Genomic DNA, 16,633 nt, shown 5'->3' with positions numbered 1-16,633 from the left:
TCACTGTAGGGGTCAATTATTCAGGCTTGTACCGGTTTTACCCTTAAATTTGTCACCCGTCTGTACATACACACACACACACACACACACACACACACACACACATATGCTCACACATAATCACTTATTTTACTCTACTTCTGTGTCAGACTTTGGTTTTTATGGACAAAAAAAGTATTTCAATATTTATTTTATATGTAAAACTCAGTAAAAATCTGATTCTAGAAAGTCAACAATGGGAAAATCCAAAAGAAAATCTGACCTCAGTGGAAATACTACAGTATATTTGAAGGTACATGTATCTAATTGGAATGTTCTCCTTTCTATTATTAGATGTAATTTCTGTGGTGTAATGATCAGTGTCTTCTTGCAGAAGAATACTTACTTGCTACTTACCTTGTGGATGCATGGGGACATAAAATCTGGGTGTATGAACTGAGTTTTTCTGTAAAAATATACAAAGACCAAAGAATGCACTTTTGCCAGACAATCCTGTCAAACACATAATATTACTGTAAGCAATGGAAATAATTTTGTAAACACAAGTTATTTGTAATGTCAAAACCATCACTTAGCTGCCATTAGTACTTGATGAATGATATTTATTTTTGTCATCAGAAGTGTTTCACAGTTTAGTGTATTGTGTTATTGTTCCCCATTCCGTCATTGAAGACAGTAATGTGATAATAAACAGTGTTGCCAAACAAAGGTCAGGGTGTTGATACAAAAAGCTAATGAGATGTTTGAGAGAAATGAACGGCTTTGGTTGAATGACCTTGGATGCTATTTAAAATCTCTGGTGCAAAAGTAATTACATTGTTTGAGCATCTGGTACAAAGTAAATGTGTGTGTGTGTGTGTGTGTGTGTGTGTGTGTGTGTGTGTGTGTGTGTGTGTGTGTGTAAGTGGGGGCATTTAAGTTGCAGAGACCTCTAACATATTATTTTGTATCTACTGTATACTGTGGTGTGTAGCAATTTGTATTTTTTCTGCCAAAATGAACTTGTCGTTAAATGCCAAGCAATTTATTTTTGTCATAATCTATTTGGATCTTTACCCTTCCCCATCACAAGCACTGCCACAAATACACACACACCTACACAAAATCACACACAATAAGTTAAGATTGCTCTTTTCGATTTGACCTTTTAAAGTGACTGTTGTAAGATGACTGCTGACCACTGCTGTTTACAGGATGTGGTGTATGTGCATGTGCCTGACACTGAAAGCAAAGGAGTACAGGAGGAAAGAAGTACATTTTGCAAAGGTGGTCGGTTGAGACATGACCGCTGGCATTAGAAGTGACATCATTGCACCCTCATTTCCGAAAAACGTTTGGTATTTTCCAAAAGAGAATAATTGTCTTCAGTGTGCCTCATCAATTATGGATGAAGTTAAAGACAGTGAGGTGGGGCAAGGGGGAGGACAAGAGACAGATTGAGAGAGAGAAGAGAGAAGAGGATAAAGAGAGAGAAGGAGTTGAAGACTTACAAAGAAGAAGAGGACAAAGGGAATCTTTGTAAAGTACTATGAGGAAGTCTTTGGAGGTACAGGAGTTAGCCATGGCTTAGCTTCTTTCCACAGAGATCAAGAAAAGCTGGGAATGAACAAACAAAGGAGATAACTGAGTGGGGTTGTTTGTCCTTATGATAGCAGTATGTGGATATGAGTTTTATGTGTGAATGGATGAATGAGAGGCATTATGAAATGCCTTGGTCTGCTCAGGTTGAAAACTAATGTATAATGTAGTCCATATACCATAATGACAACCCAGTCTCACATCAAAATGTGTAAAAGCTGCGTTGGTCGACAGCGCAAGACAAATTAGTTTCACAGTAACGGCTCTAAAATTGTGAAATGTGTTTTTGGCCTGACAAAAAAATGTTATTTCTCAACATCAAAGGAGAAATAATTAAAACTGGCCTTAACATTAACCTATCCTGTTGTTGAGTTATCAAGGACAGTTTTGTGTTTTTATGTTGAGAAATGTTAAAGATATCATTCAAAGAAAATCTTAACACGGTGACAGTGAGGAAACCACTTCCAGGCAGTGGACCTCCAGTTGCGAAACTTCAAACTCTGGATTTCAAATTCAATTTGGTTGTTGCTTTTGCATGCTTTGGCTGACACATAAGCTGGCTCTCAAGAATGACCTCTGGTCCAACAAAATGAAATAATGACAGCAGAGGGAAAGATATATATTTGCTGATAAAAATGAAAAACAACAAAAAGTTTTTGGAGATTCAGAGACATGGCTGCGTCATCAGGACGCTCCGCTGTGCAGGAGTGTCTCCATCAATGAGAGACTGTATGTTGACTGTTCCCTGCTCAGGTGTGAAAATCACAAAGCATCCTTGGAAATGGAGTTTGCAATGGACTCCCATTGTCTGTAAAGAGCATTTTGGCGCTATTCCTTTGTTTCGGGGGAAACAAAGGAAAAAGCACCTCATGGTCAGGCCTCACAGGTTACATTTAGGCGTTCTCTGTGTGACCTAGTGGTTTGAGGCCCAACATGTAGGGGGATAGTCAGATAAAACAAGCATTTGGAATACATGATATTGTACTCTAGCAAATTAGAATGGTCATTTTTTAACTATTTTTTGATCTGTGTTGACAAATTGATTAATTATCTAATTGAGAGGCTAATCAACAGATTGATTAATCATGAAAATAATCATTAGTTGCAGCTCTGGATGCTAATTTTCACCCTTCCTTTCTTACATCGTGGGTCCCAGGCAATACAGGGTGACATGCAATTATGGTACAGGGACTGGTTACTGACTACATTATGGTGTTTCATGTATCTGCAACTTTATATAGCATTATATACATTTACTGTGAGAACTACTACAAAGTTGATCATTGTTTTATTTTTCCAGACTCTTTCAAACTCTTCTACAATTACCTCAGTTAGACAATTCTGTGTGTCCAGGGTCATTCTGGGAAACTTGTCCCGTATGAGGCATTTTGGTTGCTTCTCAACAACAAGGGAGAGGTTGTTGGATGTTGTTCTGTCATACTTCAGTTGATACATAAGCTGGCTCTTATGATTAGTTGATCGCTGGTCCAACAAAATGAAATAATGACAGCACAATAATAAACAATAAAAAGTTTTGAAAGGGAGATTCAGAGAGATGCAGGGTCAAATACATGGCGAGTGAAAGACTTGAATAGCTGAGTTCCACAATTCTTTTGATGCAAACTTTTACTGCACACCTACTGTATAGACTCTCAACTCAAGTATTTATTGTTATGAGTGTATTAAAGTACTCATTTTGGTAAAGACCTTATGGAAGAAATGTGATCTATTCATCAATTATTAATTTCCTTATTCATGTATTTATATTAAGGATAGCAGTTACAGAACTCTGTGCTTCAAAATAATGAAATGTTATCTTCAACTGTGAAACTCAAATCCAAATATATAAAAACATGGTGGATGCAGGGGCTTAGTGCTAAAAGTTGCAAAAAACAATTTCATATAATGGAAATGTATAATTTAAGCTATATTAGCTTGGATCATGACATTGAATAGCACTACTTATACCCGTTCCCCTCAAGACTTTTTTGCTGTTTTTTTTTCAAAACAGCTTCAACAAGACAGATGGACACTTACTTTTTCTTTCACTTTTCTTTCTTTCTTTCAATTAATCTCTTGGGTGCTCTAAAATCTACATTTTTATTGAGAGAACATCATCAAACAGTTACATAAAATAACACAAATAACATAACAGCTCAGATAACTGCACAACGCAAAGAGAATGATTCAAACAACATGCAACTTGTCATGAATCATCCTGCCTTTAGGTTATGTTTTGTTTTTTCTCTCTTTTAGTCCTGCATTTCCTGTTTTATTTTGGTTTCTAACTCTCCTCTCGTTTCAGATCCACTTCCTGCCCTTGTGTGTTTCCCGCTCCTGTCCTCGTCATCGTCCCCTAATGTCCTCCACCTGTGTCTCATTACCCTCACTCCCCTTGTATATTTAGTCTGTGTGACCCCTGCTTCCTGTGCCAGTTCGTCTTAGCCCTTAGTCGCAAGCGTTCCAGCATTATCCTCTTTGTTATAGTCTCTAGTGTTTTTGACCCCGGATCTGCCTTTTTTTGACTTTGCCTCTGCCTAGCCCTTTTTGGTCCTGTTGCCCTCTCTGACTGCCTGCCCGTGTACCGAACCTGCTATTAAAGACTTGTTTTTTGGAACTACTGTTTGAGTCGTGCATTTGGGTCTAGCCCTGGTGTACCAGACAACCTTGTCACAACTTTGTGGTTTCAGCGATAGCTGCGACCACAGCAACCACAGCAACCACTATAGCAACAATAGAAAGCCTGCAAAAATCTTCATAATAACTGACAAACTAAAGATCATATATGCTGAATGAGGAAACATTGGAACATTGATATGTGTTACTCTTTATGAAGCAAAGCTGTCTGTATACATTCAACTGCATGAGCCAAGTCACCCTTGTGTTGTTGTTGTCTGAGGAGTCTGGGTTTTGATCTTTATAGCTTATTATGGCAGAATGTGGATACAGGTTTTCTAATTTATAGATTCTATAATATCTTCACATTATTATTAGAAGAGCATACTGTGTAAACTTATAGTTTAGGGTTGCTATTCATATAATTGTCTTTATTTTCTTGATGTTCGTGTCCCTGTATCTTTACCACTGTAGTTTGATCACCAAATTAGATTAAAAAAATATTTCTTCTGAGTGATGAACAGCTGCTTCACAGGAGGTTAGTTGTTTTGACTCATGTCAGTGCTACAGTTTAGTTCGCAGACATGACACTTTGAGACAGATGTCAGGGGTGAGCTGTGATTAATGCGTATGACAGTGACAGCTTCATTAATTAAGAGGACAACACCTCCCACTGCGTGTCATGTGAAATTAGTATTACCAACCCCCAGGCATAGTCAAGGCAGAGCACATTGTCAAAAGAATGACAATGCTTGATGTAAGAGGCTAACAGCACTGTTGTTTCACATTAGACAGACACATGTGGGGTGTTTTCAAGAAAATTACACACCTTAAAACATTACTAATTCATAGCGACATTTGAATGATTTGATGAAATTCAAACTCTCCCCGGAATGTCACGAGTAGCACTCTAGTAGCACTATTTCTTAATCTTTTTCTTCATATATTCTGTATTTCTGACAGTGGTCAGCGGTTGGCTAATGGAAGCAATGCTGATGGAGCTGAAACGATTAGTTTATTAATTGATGAGTTGATTAACAGAAACTTATTCAGCAATTATTTTGATAAAAGGGTCACCATCAATGTCAGTGAAGAACTGATGCTTTGTTTGTCATATGAAAATAAACTGAATATCTTTGGATTTTGTGGGTGGATAGTCAGATAAAACAAGCATTTGGAATACATCATACTGGACTCTAGCAAATAAGAAAGGGCTTTTTTTAAATTTGTCTTGACAAATTGATTAATTGTCTAATTGAGAGGATAATCAGCAGATTGATCATGAAAATAATCATTAGTTGCAACTCTGGATGCTAATTTTTACCCTTCTTTTCTTATTGTGTATCCCAAGCAATACAGGGTGACATGCAGTTATGGTACAGGGACTGATTACTGACTACTTTATGGTGTTTCATGTATCTGCACCTTTATATAGCACTATATACATTTGCTGTGGAAACCACTACAAAGTTGATCATTGTTTTATTTTTCCAGACTCTTTTCAAACTCTTCTACAATTACCTCAGTTAGACAATTCTGTGTGTCCTGGGTCATTCTGGGAAACTTGTCCCGTAAAAGGCATTTTGGTTGTTTCTCAACAACAAGGGAGTGGTTGTTGCTCTGTCATACTTCAGCTGACATAGAAGCATGCTCTTATGATTAGTTTATCCCTGGTCTAACAAAATTAATCAATGACAGCAGAGGGAAAAATACAAATGTGTTGAGAGAATGAAAAACAATAAAAAAAGTTTTGAAAGGGAGATTCAGAGAGATGCAGGGTCAAATGCATGGCAAGTGAACTTGAATAGCTGATAAACAAGTCCTTTAATGCAAACTTTTACTGCACACCTACTGTATAGACTCTCAACTTAAGTATTTATTGTTATGAGTGTATTAAAGCACTTATTTTGGTAAAGACTTTATAAAAGAAATGTGGTCTAATTACATTTTCATCAGTCATTAATTTCCTTATTCATGTATTTATATTAAAGATAGCCGTTACAGAACTCTGTGCTTCAATATGATGAAATGCTATCTTCAACTATGAAACTCAAATCCAAATGTATAAAACACAGTGGATGCAGGGGCTTGGTAATAAAAGTTGCAAAAAAATAATTTTATATAATGGAAATGTATAATTTAAGTTATATTAGCTTGGATCATGTCATCAAATACTACCTATACCTGTTCCCCTAAAACTTAGGGTTTTTTTGTTTTTTTTTGTTTTGTTTATTTATTTTTTTTTTGTTTTCCAAAACAACTTCAACAAGACAGGTGGACACCTACTTTCACTTGCAAATTAGAACCATCTCCTGTACCTTTGGACAAAAAGCCAAATCATCTTCAACACTTATGTCGGGACATGTAGCCACGCCCATGAATGGTATGCCCATGAAAAACAGAGCTCAACTGGTTAATCCCATAACAAGAGCCATTTCAGACATTCCCTGGAGTTAACCAGAAAATGCTATTTAACACCATGGCGAAGTGAGAATGAGTCTGACCTCGGCTGTCAGTTGAGACGGAGACACCCATCATTCAAATGAGACAGGCGATTAGGAGAAGGACAAACTCAGACAGCTAAAGAGAAACAGAAAAAGACAGAGGGAGGTATGAGATGAGATGGGCTGCGGTGGTGTGGGAGAGCAGAAACATGATGGCAAGTGGTGGAGAATAAACTGGGAATACAGCAGAAGTACGGAAAGGGTTCAGAAGTGGTAAAAAGCAGACTGAGGTCGTGAAGGAAGTAATTTGCAAGAATACAGAAAAAGTGTGCAAGGGATAAAGCGAGGGAGGATGAATCATTTTGATGCAGACCATGAAAAATAAACACAAAAGTCTGGCAAGAGAGAGAAAGAAAAAAAAAGATGATAAAGGGACACATAGAGAGGGTAATGAAAGACTGAAGACTTTCAAAATGAGAGGGGGTTTGGTGACACTGAACGATACAAGGAGAGGCAGCCGGCTTTCATCAGGCTACTGATGAGTGGAGGCGGAGAAATATAATAGCATCATTCCATGAAAATTGAAAAAGGTCCTGGACATGTTTTTTTCTTTTTTTTTTTTTTAATCTTTTTTATGCACAAAGTATGGTTTATTATGGGGCATGTGGATAATTTTTTAGGCGTGAAGGAGCAAAATAAACACAACCTTGTCTGAAAGCTGATGTCTACTGTCTCATTTGCCCTATTTCAACTTTTCCCTTACCTCACTTCCTCCGTTTTGCAACAATTATATGAAGTCTTCTCACACTCACTCCCTCGCAAAGACAGACATTCACAATGATACAATACAAAACAATATTGTAGTGCCGTGGTGGGTTACATCCTCACACATAATAATAGTGCTATCACACTTGTTTTATGAAGTATACTTCTACAGTCTGTAGGATGGAACAACTAGTTCAAGGCGGATGTGTCACTTCTGCAGCTCATATCTAACAATTGACCAAATATTCTCTTCCTTTATTTAATTTCCTCCCACTTTTTCTTCTCTATAGAGAAAAGTTCCCATGTTTATTCTGTATTACTTTGTATTCAGCTGACTTACTGTTAAGCATATGGGTGTATGTGTGCTTGGTATTGGAAAGAAAATACTGAATTAGTATAAACTTTTTCCCTTAATATCACTCCTTATCTGTGTGTGTATGTGTGGGTGTGTGTTTGTGGTCTGTTTTTATCAGTGCATATGCTGTGAGGTAGCGATTTGTACAAAAAAAGACTCTGCATCCGAGAGGTCTGGTATCATGCCAGAGAGGTTATGAAAGCCGTCGTTAGGGATGTCGTATAGGTTAACAGATCAATGAAAACTGCCTTTGAGGGAACTCCAGTTCCAGTACTGACATCCACTAACACACAAGAGAGATTTAAATTTAGATGCAAGAGGTTAAATTGTTTCCCACTCTCTATAGTGAAAATATTTTTTGTTCAAGGGATTATCTAGTGATAATATCTCATTTAGACAGTTTACTTTCTCATCCCAGAAATAAGTATTATTGGTGGTTGAACGCCTTTAACCAAGCAGAATCAGAAGACCTCATAAGAACTGTCAGAATTTAAACATCACAATAACACTTCTTTTTTTTTTTTTTTTTTTAGCTTTTAAGACATATTAAGAGATATACAGCTTTATTGTATTTTAGCTTTTGGATTATAACTCTGATCCCCATTATTCATTGTGACTTAACAGTAGTTTTACAAATTTTTTAATTTGTTTGGATTCTATGAATATAGATGGTTGAGTATATTACATACTCGAACAGCCAGATAATGCTAACTCTTTTTTTAACTGTCTGCACATTGAATGGATGGTCTCTAAGAGTAGTAGCTTGGCTGCAGTACCTAAAGTTTCTGACGGAAAGCTTGCCATAAACACTGAGCTGTTTAGAGATGCTGTGAGTGCATTGCACTGCAGGACAGACACAGGGGATTAAGGAAAAAGATGACGTCAGATGATGTGATACTGCCTTGGTGCCTAGTGGTCTGCTGTGCAAATTGCTGTGTAAGTCAGTGAGTTCATCACATGTAAACTTTGCCCTTTTAAAATTGATTATTTTTTTAATCACCACTCAGAGGTTTTAATGGAGGTGAAGCAGAGGTAGAGCAAATAGTTGTGTTCTATTGTGAGGCCAGGCGTGAGCACACAAAAGACAAACTGCCGGCTTGACCTTGCTGAATGGTCAAGGAAAGGGAGAGGAGGCTGCAAGATGAAACGATGAGGTGAGTCAAATCTAGAATAGGTATAGTGCATCACATTATAGAACCGGAATTGGTTTGCTTTGTGTAATTTCTATTTGTGGTAATTAACCATGTCCCTGTATTAAAGGAAACAGCAGTCTCCCTCTCCTGCTCCTCTTAGCCTTGGCTAAATGAGAAGATGAACTGACCTTGCCTATTGTCACTGAATGACAAGTGAAGGTGAGGAAGGAATTAATCATCATATACACAATGAAGTGGTGAATAAAATAAATGACCAAGTGGCAGTGTGATGGATGCTTCGGGTCAACTTTGCACCCTCACAACCTATAATCAGTTAGCTCTTTTGTGAAATTTTAGGCTAATGCTTTAGTTTGATTTATTTTTCCTGTTTGGGAACATCTGTGTGGAGAAAATGCAACTTTTTCTGTGTGTGTGGCTTTCAGATGAAATTGTGTTCATTCTTTCATTCCTTGTAATATAATGAACACTGCAGCCTCTAGTGGCCTGTATCTGAGCTTAGGGCTTTAGCCATGTTAATTTAATACATGAACTGTTTAATGTAACTTCTCTTTCACTAAGTGATGGATTGCACTTATGCCTCTTATGCTGTCATATGTAGGGATATTCTGAATCTCCCACCCTACATGCTATAGATGTTAGCACCATGCATATACCCGGTGAACTGTGTAAAGCACCTGTTCTTTTCTATTGCCAGATTATTCTATATGCATTGTTCTTTTTTTCACTCTTGCACCATAATGAATCTAATCGGACAGTAAAGGAATTCAGTCTGCCTGTCTTCCTCTTGATTTAAATTCTGTAACATTCTGCTTGCATTAATTCTAGTTACCCAATGAATCCAATTCCTTTTCATTTCAACATTTCTTTTTTTCCCCTGAACAGTAGATTCACATTAGAAAAATGACAGCATTGAACCACGGTCAAAATCATTTCAATCATGTTCTTAGTTATTTTTGGTTTCAGTCATTTAGTATTTTCATTTTCTCAATAGGTAATTTATGAATTTATCTCTTTATTACATGTGAGTCTCAAAAGGTTTTACAGAGACAAAAGCAAGAATAAAAACATACCAAGACACATCATGTAATTAAACAAATTACAAGAAAATACTTACCATGATGTTATTTTGACTAGTGTCTGTGTGCTCTACTTAGTTATCCTAGGAGTACCCCCTCTTGTGCTCAGTGCCTGCTGGGTTGGGCTCCAGACTCTCCTGTCCTCTCAGTACATGGTTGTGGGGATCTGGAGCATATCCCAGCTTAGACTGGGCAAGAGGAAGGGTGCATACTACACAGTTTGTCAGTCTATCACACAACTTACATAATTTAGAGTTTCTAATAACATGCAGCCCAAGTAACCATGCTAATATCACACAGAAAGGTCCCAGCCAACCATGTGGTTTGAAACCAGGACCATCTTGTTTTTGAAAGAGTGACAGTGCTGTGCCAGCCTAATATGACAAAGAGAATGTAGAATGTTTATCTATCAGTCATTATATTAGAAACTGAATAATTTTGCATGCACATTTCATCATGTTGGAATTGCTTAAAAGCAAATGTCAATTAGTAGCTCATTTCTTTGAAGTGAAATCGAGCCAGCCTATCTACTGTCTGTGTGTCGGGAAGAAAGAGATGATACTGTGTATTTAAAGAAAGTTTAAAGTCTAAAATGTCAACAAAAGTTTATGCTATAGCTTTGGTGCTGAATAATTTGCTCTAAGAGTAAAATTGGATCCCCGAGATGCTGTTTGAAGCTAGAGAGAAGTAGTTTTGCTGTGGTGGTCCTAACCTCCTTCTGCATTTACAATGCAAAGAGGCATATGCTTGACTTGCTGTTGACTCTCCTTGCTTCAAAAGAGCATTTTTTAGATATGTGATAAAATTTGAAATCAGTGCTACTATAGGGATTTAGGAATGGTTATTATTTGAATATTTATTTTTTTGCTTGCCAAGTGTGTAGTGCATGTCTAACAAAAGAAGATGAAAAAGCAACCATATATTTTAAGCCTGGCACATGTTCACTTTTACCTTCCAAATAAAGGAGCTTTCATTTCAACTGGGGAATGAGAAAGGAATTAGACAGCAAAGTAAACAACCAGTCTGCCTCTCCCTCTTGTCTTTTGAGAGCAGCTTATAACTGCTATTATATTATAGTATATTGTTATGTTATATTATAAGTCTCAGCATGTGTTTGTTCTTTATAATGGATCAAATAATGGCCATAAATATGTGGATCTTATCTAATTGTGAAATTGAATCACTACTGAATTCTTAATGTTAAATTAAATATGCAATAAATACCTCAGAATTTATAGCACTGATATATTTTACTTTGAAAACCAGCTATATGGTCTAAATTCATTTTTGAAAATTTCAATTGTCAGTTTCAAATTGTGTAATTTCAAAAACTAGTTTTCAAATTCTATAAACTCAATTTGGATGTAAAAATTCAAGTCAAGTTAAAAAAATGTAGTTGTTCAAATTGGCTTGATAAAAATCCGATCCTAAAATTCAATGTGTGTGAAATTCAGAGCTGAACATCCAGGATTCAGAGGATACGCAGTTGATGTCTGATCGATTCCATTCAGGCTCAATTGCTTATCCTCGAAATACTTGATGTTTAGACCTCACATCTTTGGATTTGCATAGAATTTTAAGATCCTAATTGATCTTACTGAATTTGAGCAATTTGAATGTTGTTTTTTTTAGTATTCTGCATTTGAATTTTCTATTTGAATTTATGCACACTAAGACATACATATTCAGTACTGGAAATTCTTTTATGAAGTTGTACGGATTGAAATTGTCTATTGGAAAATTGGAGGACAGGAATTCAGACCAGGTAGTTGGTTTTATAAAGTAAAATATTTCAGTGCTATAAATTTTGTGGTTTTTAAATTTAAATAAGAATTCAGTAACGATTAAATTTCAAATCAGATTATCAGTTGCTTATAGGATTCAAATCTATACAGTCATTATTTGCTTTCAAAGGTTAAGCATCGACACCACATACGCAATAAGCAGACTTTGGTCTGGATCTGGAAGTACAAGACCATTGTGCATGACTTGCAATGAAACAGTGGCTGTTATGGAATTTTCCATCTTTAGAGGTTACAAATTCGGTTACATTGGGTCAAGCTTGGCTTTGAGGTCACACTGTAATTCTTAATCAGAGATTAAGATATCTTCTCCTTGAGACTTCAGCTGTCTGTCATGTTTTGGGGAAGGCAGAAACCTCTCTGATAGAGGGTATATTAGCATTTCCATGGTTATGAAGGTCAGAGGAGGCTTCCCTAAACAACACAGATAGGTGGATGACACAGTCAGACGCTCAAACCAAAACTGCTGAAATTACATGCAACGTAAAGTGCAGTCCCTTGTTTAGAAACTAGTGAACCAATCAGACTAATTTTTCATATTTTAGGCTGATAAAGACTAGGACTCGGAACTTCAGAGGGCAGAACGGAAAGAGACAGCATCGGAGCAGAACACTCTGGTGTTTACTGGTTCTCCACTTGGCCAAGTGCTTGAATAAACATTTTCGGCATTAAGACATCAAAGTCTTGTGTGCACCTTTCTCCACTGCTGACCATCGCTCAAAATATCCACAACAGTGGCCATAATGAATAGTGGCACAAAATGCCACTACGACATCAAACATTCCTGTTTTGAACAAAACTACTCCAAAAACACACAGATAAAAACCACAAAACTGAACCAGTTGAAGTTGTGATATTAAGACTCCAGCAGAATAACAGTAAAATCAAACACTTTAAACAATAAATGCAGACTTTTAATGAACATTTACACCAGTATCTCCACCTGGCCATCGCACCTTTTTTATGCTCATGTTTAAGGACAGTTCACTGTTCATGTACAGAGTTTTTTTTTTACTGAGCTTTGGAGTTTGTTTTTTGGTTTTTTTGTTTGTTTGTTTTTACTATCATCATGTAATGCACCCTTACTGCACCATTCATGTGGTGAAAATGTACTAACTGGAACTCTAAGACTTGTATTTGAGCACCTCTGATCCACACAGAAAAGCCACAGCTCCTCCCATTAACAGTTCTAGTAAACATATTTCAACATATTTCAAATATTACAATCTCTGTTTCTCTTTTAAATAAAATGTTTGTCCTTTTTTTTGCCTCTTATCGGTCTATCCATGAAAGAGTCTACTGAAATCATTCAAAGAGCGGTGATGCGGTGCTTGAACATTGTAAATTTGTTTTTCATTTGATACTCCCATTAAAAGGAGGGATATAGAAATTGAAAAAAAACAAACGTGCACTTCTCTCCTCATCTTTCCACCCATGCTCCCCCATTCTTCATTACTTCACCTCTCCTCTCCTCTTGGTGCATTGCTTTTGCCAAGCGACTTAGCGCTGAGCTGCTCTCTTTTCAATACCGCTGATTAAAAATGTCTGATGCATCAACACGACTAAGCTGATTACAGATTTACTTTCCCTGAGCAAAGGTTTCCAAAGAGTGCTGGGGAAAAGTGGGAAAGAAGTGAGGAATAATAGAACACACAGAGTCAAAGCGTTGAGAGGCTAATTTTTTGAAAGTGTGTGTGACTGGGGGTGCATCCTCCTTTGTATCTGTGTGAATCACTTTGTGAGTGTGACTGAGTATGACGTGTGTAATTTTTAAGAAGCAAACTTCTAAGGAAGGAGGAAGCGAAAAGAGAATGTGTGAGCGCCCGTCTGTGTGTGCAATAACAGTTTGCTGGGGGAACCTGCTGTAGCAGCGTTTCTCTGGGATGAAGAGACCACAGATATGACTCATACTGGTCACAGTTTTTGTTCCTCCTGTGACGTCCATCTCTTTCAAACCTCACCTCTCCCTCTACTTCTCTCCCGCTCTAGCCATACACCTGGGTTATCTGGCTTGACATCTTTTATCCACAGGTTCTGCCCAAATCTGTATCTTTGAGGCTCTTGGTGCTCTAACAGTGCCACATCAATAATATCAGGTAGATCATAAACTTGCAGTTTTTCTGGTTTTGTAACAACCATCTTTTATGGCTCTTTTCAAATCACTGTCATCCTTTGTTCACAGTCTGTCACACACCTCTGGCCCTCTGGCTAAAGAGATTTAAAACACTGAGCATCAGAAAGCTCTGCCCTGAAGCTGTGTGCACCCTGGTGCCTATTCCAAACTGCCACTGACAGACGTCTCTGATGGAAAATTATCTGTTAAATAATGTGACCCATTCTACCAGAAGTAAAACTAAATACTTTATAAAGTCAACACAATTTAATCTGCAGTTGTGAATGTTCCAGCTAAAATTTTTTAAGTGACTTAATCACCCATTATTTTACTACCAGTGAGAAACAAGGCAGAATCTGTTATATCATATTTGGTGGGTTCAAACTAATACTGCTAGTGGGGTTCAAAGTTTTCAATTCCCTGCTGTCACCCTGCCCAGAGCTTGAGATTTCAACATGTATGATAGACTCTGTTTCCTGAATTTGACTGGGTAGTGCAGATGACCCCTGGCAATAACAAAAATGACATTCATTCAGTGGTTATAAAACACCTCCGCATGCCGACAAAGTCAGCCTCCCATTCAGTTTAGTATCTTTAGGCTGTATATTAGAATGACATCACAGACACTGTCATTTCTGCCTTGTTTCAGTTTTGTTTTTCTGTATTGTCCACATAATGGATTAGTTGTTTTTCTCTTCACTATCACAAATCAAGGGAAGAATGTGAGGGAAGGCAAATTGGACATTCTGCCTAAAGCAAGGAGGAAGATTATCAAACCCTAGAAAATATTGATGTGTGCAATATGAAAAACAAAACCTGATATGTTGTCTATCATACAGAACACATTTTAAAAAGTACTGAATTTATGGCTGCTGTCTCTTTTCAACTTGTGTTTATTTTCTTAGCTTAAATGTAAATCAAATGAAAAATGGACAACTCAGGTAATACAGAAGAGTTACAAACCATGCATTTCATCCAAAAGTCCCAATTATTTGTTTACATCTAAATTAATCCAATCAATCCTTTTGAATGGTTTGTGTTGTATTTTGTTAAAAGGGAATGAAGTTCTCTATAAAACCTGAATGTGATATTTTTTCTCCAGAGAACAATGGTAGGTGTCAGTATAGTTGTACAAACACAGTTGTATATATTTAATAAAATATTAAAGTAAAACTTAATTTTAGTATTTGAATAGCTACCCACAGACTTTATTAGAAGGTACACATTGAATCCTTGTTCTTCCTTTTATTGTTTCAACCACATAACTTGACTAAATGGATTACTTGGGGAATGAGTAAAAGTACAGATTACTTTAATAATGTACTGTATCTCATGTTTAACATTCTCCAGAGAACATGGCCACAAATAGTAAAGAGTCAGCAATTTAAGCCTCATCCAATGAGCAGCCTTGAAGACTGAACTAATCCATATGCATGAAGCCCAGCCTGTTTAGGCACAGCAGCGGGGGAGAGATAGAAACAGACCGAGATATAAAGGGAGATTATGATGCTATGCAAAACATAGAGACCAAAAAATAGTGGTGTCCTAACACTATGTTCTTTCATTTTCCTCTCATTGCAAAATTCTATCATCACCATGTGATAAACAAACACATTAGCAAGTGCTATGTGTTTCTGTGTCTGTACATATACATTTGGTTGGTACTGATCATGTGTGGGTTCCAGGAAATGGGAGATCTGTTTTATAGACTAAAGATTTATCTCACGCTCATGAAATGTTTTCCAGTTGTAAGCTCTATCTATTTGTAGTATCCCCTATGCTAACCTTTTTATATAATATTAAACATTAATTTTCCCTTTCTATCTTTCTATTAATCTAGTCTGAAGAAATACAGCAAAGAGAAAAGAGTTTGTTGGTTTTGAGTAACCATATTGTCCCCAGTAGCCCAAATGCCCTGATTACTTCCAGTGTGATCTAAGGAGTTTTTAATTTCCATACCTGTCTCTTAGGGCTCAGTCACTTTTCACAAAAGTGAAATATTTGACCAAAATCAGGTAATTTGAATGAAATTGCCATGATGACTGAATGTAAATCACTGCAGCTAAATATTCAAGTTCAACTTTGGTGAACCGCAACATGCAAATTTGTGCCTTAGACCAATTTGCAAACTGTCTTGACTTTGATAACCTTTGAGGGAATGCAGAGAACATGAGAGTCCTCAGGAAGCTACATATTACAGTTGCTGTGATACGCGACCTTCAAGTATTCACTCTATCCCAACTGACACCTATTTTGTGGGGATGCATTAAATATTTTTTCTGTGACACTTTCTTTTATGTACATACCACTGCATGAAATGATTACCAGTCCTTACCAGATGATATTTCAATATGCATTATCCACACAAACACCAAGTGTCATGAAACATTTTTTAAACATGGCAGATAAGGCCTACTGTCAATGGTTAGAGAGAGTTCTTGCAAAATGTATGAGAACCATTGCTAGCATTTGTGTCATAGAGCTCCGCTGTGGCCTACAGTTGAAGTCATGCCGTTAGCTAGTCAGTCAGTCATGTAACACTTTTAAGCTGTTAAATTAGGAAAAAGTGTCCCTAGTGTTCAGTGGACATGCATCATAAATAATGCTTCATGTTATTGTTTTTATTTGTATCCCAGTTGTTTCATGAATGCAAAAACACATTCTGTCTACAATGTGACTTGTACACACACACAAGTACCATTGTGTCTTTGATCTGGTAATGACAGACAG

This window comes from Thunnus maccoyii, chromosome 6 (genome assembly GCF_910596095.1).
Source record: "Thunnus maccoyii chromosome 6, fThuMac1.1, whole genome shotgun sequence".
NCBI classification, from domain to species: Eukaryota; Metazoa; Chordata; class Actinopteri; order Scombriformes; family Scombridae; genus Thunnus; species Thunnus maccoyii.
Note: the sequence above shows the minus strand (reverse complement) of the source record.